Here is a 3964-nt window from a genome sequence, read left to right on the forward strand (position 1 = left end):
CTCCGCTTCCTCCCCTAACTGCGCCTTCCCCCCGACCCCCCCGGTCCCGGGGAGGGGACACGGCGCTGCGGCCCCCGGGGGCAGCCCGGCCCGAACCCCCCCAGCTTTGCGACGTCCTACGCCGCTGCTCCGGCGGGGCAGTGGATGCCGCGTGGATTTCTGCTCCCCCGGGATAATAACGCCCCGAGTGCTGGGAGAGGTTCGTTTTTGCCCCTCAAAAGAGTCAATCCTCGCCCCCAGAGGGACCCCCCCTCCGTGTAGCACAGCCCCGGGGCCGCTCGATCCCGCGGAGCCGCTCCACTCGTTTTAACAAGGTGCGTTTCTCCCTTATTTCTCGCATTTCCCCGATATTCTGAATTTAAGGATTCGATGCTTTTCTTTTTCCTCCCCCCCACCCGAGCTGCCGCAAGCCCCGCTCGCTGATTTCACGCCCGTTATCGATCCGATGACATTTTACCGAAAACGCCATCATTCCGCCTAAACGAACCGGGAATTCCTCTGCCCCAAAACCGCTCCTGGTGCGGGGGGGTGCGCTGCAGCCCGGCCCTGCCGCACCCCGCGGGGTCCTTTGGCACCGGGGGGGGGGGAACCTTGGGGACGCCGAGCCCCGGCCCGAGCCCCTGGGTCCTCCTGAGCCCTCAGAGCCCCGGAGCTGGGGAGGCGGGGAGGGGGGCACCGGGCGGAGAGCTCTCATTGTCCCTTATGGTAGCTGCAGGAGCACGCACGTCAGGTCAGGAAAATTCCTGCTTTTCCCCTTCACTTTCCTGGGGGGGTTATCTGAAAGCCCTCTGCTGTTATTTCAGCCTGAATTGGCTCGTTCGTTTTCCTCCTGTTCCTGGAGGTAGCACTGCTAGCCCTGAATGAGGGCAGCGGCTGTGGTGCTCGTGTGCAGCCCAAATCCTATCGCTAGAGCCCTGAAACCCCCCAAAATGCAGCTTGTGTGTGAGAGCCATGCAGCTGCCGGGGTCTCTGCAGCCATCACCAGCATCTCCCCCCACTGCCGTGTACCAGGGAAAGCTCACCCACCGCTGCGGGAGGGAAACGTGGGCTTCTCGATTCATTTATGGCTCAGAGAAAGGAAAATTCCAAGTAGACATTGAGCAGAAAGCACCTCCTACACCTTCCCCGTGCATTTTTATGGATGTCCTGCTTCCAGCAGCCTTCAGGTCTCCCCCGCAATGGTTACAGCCAAATTAATGGGGAGATTCGGTGGGTTCGAAGCATGAGACCTCCTGTCCGAGCACAGCTTCCTTAGGGGAGAGTCCTCAGAGGACACCTCTGCCACAGCCCAGGTGTGCGCCCAGCCCTGGGGGAAACATCATTTAATGGTCCCTGAGCCCCCAGAGGGGTGTCCCCCGTACATGACGCCCTGCCCAATGCTCTTTGCACGCTGGTTTTCAAGCTCCCCTTGCCAGAGCCATGTTGCCGCACACCAGAGGCGATGGTTTTCTCACCCTGCACATTCCTACAAGTGGTTTCCAGCGCGGGAAGCTCGTGCAAGGATTGCTGAAGCTGCGTCACTCCATCCCCACTGGGTCTCTGCCCTTGGCCATGCTGCATGGAGCCCTAGAGCTCTGCCCACCGCCTGCAGCCTCGCATGTGCCGAGGCGAGCGGATGCTTGGAGCCCAAGAAAGAGCTGAATCAAGTTTTCCATTCGTTCTGGGCGTGCTGGCTCACCTATTAGCATTCCCAAGGCCGAGCTGCTTGGGGAGAGCTCCGCATACCTACCTGGGCCGTGGCTTGGCGTGGGAGCCCTGCATGGGCTGAGCGGTCCCAGGCGGCCGAGCCAGAGGCTGCTGAGCTGCAGAGGCTCCTATTGCACAGCCCAGATGAAGTCCACAAAGCCCTAATGCCTCAGACTGCGCTGTTCGTTCGAGATTAAATGTCTTCTAATAAAAAGCTGTGGTCAGTTTAACTCCGCGCCGCATACTTCTCTTTATCTGTGGCCTGGAACTCAGCAAACTATGCAAAGTCCCATTTAAATTAATGGGATGCTTCGGTACTGATTTTAATGGGATTTTGTATAATAAAAATAACACTTCGAAATGCCCTAACATTTTGCTGCAAACTCGCAACAAAAGTCGCTGGAACTGGGATAATAAAGTGCAGGCTTTATTTGGAACCTCTGAAGGTTTTGCCATTAACTTCAATGGCACCATTTCAGGCCTTATTATTTTAGTTTAGCAGTGTATAAGTAAAAATTACTTTACCAATTAAAAAGGATCTGTGACAACTTTTCTGATCCAGCCTGGCGACTCATAGGTGGACGTTCAGTTTGGTATTATCAAGCCAAAACGCCCAGACTCACAGAGCACACAGGGACAGAGAATAAATAAAAATAAGAGCCGCACATTCTTGTTTGCTAAATGAGTTTGCCCATCAAACAATGTGAAGTTGTTACTTGTCAGAAATACCTCCAGTCCTTTTAATCTAACCGAGGGAACGGCTTGCTGTTCACCCCCATAGAAAACAGTAAAAGCCTCCTTCAAAGTGAAATATGTTTTAATTAACAGAGCTGCAAAGTAAAATCCACAGCTACGCGGTTCTCCTCCGCTGCAGCTCGCCGTTGTGCGGCTCCCATTAACAAGCTGCAGGCTTCGCGCTGCGCCAACCTGATTAACAGGAGGGCTGCGGGCAGGTTTTCTATCAAAAATGCTTCAGCAGCAGCCAGTCCGTGCTTCTTTGTTGCTGTTGTTGTTGTTTCAGGAAAGAATAATTTGTTTCTCCCCCAACTCCGATTTCTCTAACGGAGAAAGCGTAGGCACGGTTTGGTTTAAGAAAAGAACTTGCCAACGAATGAAAATAGGAATTTTTTTTAAAAAAGGGGGAAGAAAATAATGAAAGAACACATGCATTTGAATTTTTTTCCTTCTTCAGCCAAGCAATGTCTTGCAAGAAGGCAGCAAGCAACGCTGGGGTTCAGCGAGAGGCGAGCCCGTCCGCTCAGGAGTCTTCCCAGGAGATCGGCGGAGCGGAGCCGACGGCGCAGCGCCCAGGGGCGAACCCCAGCGATGTAAATGAGCAGCCCAGCGGCAGCTCCTCCCGACACCTCTGCAGACGCAGCAGAGGCGCAGCGCGATGCCTCCGCACGGCAGCACGGGAAGCAGCGCCCGACCCGCGCTCCTCATTCAGGTCCCGCGCAGCAGCTTCCGAAAAATCACCGCGTTAATACGCAAGAAACAAAAATCTGACTTAGTGTGAGCAGGGACAAAGTAGTTGCTGTCCCACAGGAGCGCAAAGTAATTTATTTTACAGGCTTCAAAGTGATACATGCCCGGGTATAGGAGATTAGCAGTGGGATTTTCAAAAGCCCTATGTGAGCGAGGACCAGATTTAAAAAAATGATTCAGTGAATCAGTCCCGGTGTGAGATTTTCCTAGAAGTGAGTTAGGCACCTGGGATTTAGACACTAAGAGTGAGACTTTTAGAGGGATTTAGATGTCTGAAGATACAGCTGAACGCACAGTGGGATCTTTATAAGCACCCAGTGCTGCATGCATCTGAGGATCCGTGCTGCTTGTGTAACTGTGGGAACCCTGAAACCCTCCAATGTTTCCCATGGGCACCCAGCATCCCATCAGCATCCCATCAGCATCCAGCCTGGGGGGCTGTGGGCACTGTTGGCCCCACAGAGGGGAGCGGGGCTGTCACACCCCCATGTCCTTGTCCATGCCACCTGCTCGCTCCTCGGCACAGAGCTGCAGAGCAAACAGCATAATTGATGGAGCCCTGCGCGCTGCCCGGCTCGGGCACAGCATCCCCTGGGGAGCAGGAAGGTGAGAAGGGAATGCCAGTGTCAGGGAGGGTGTGCAGAGCTGGAGGAAACCCCATTGCCCTTTGTGGCAGGGAGGCAGGCTCACACCTCTCCCCGCACCCCACGGCACTTTGCTGGGTTGGATCCTGATCTCTGAAAGCTCAACCTCGCTCCCGCTCCCAGTGCGTCCCTGGTTGCCAAAGTGACTG

The sequence above is a fragment of the Numida meleagris genome, chromosome 12 (genome assembly GCF_002078875.1).
Source record: "Numida meleagris isolate 19003 breed g44 Domestic line chromosome 12, NumMel1.0, whole genome shotgun sequence".
In the NCBI taxonomy this organism is placed as follows: domain Eukaryota; kingdom Metazoa; phylum Chordata; class Aves; order Galliformes; family Numididae; genus Numida; species Numida meleagris.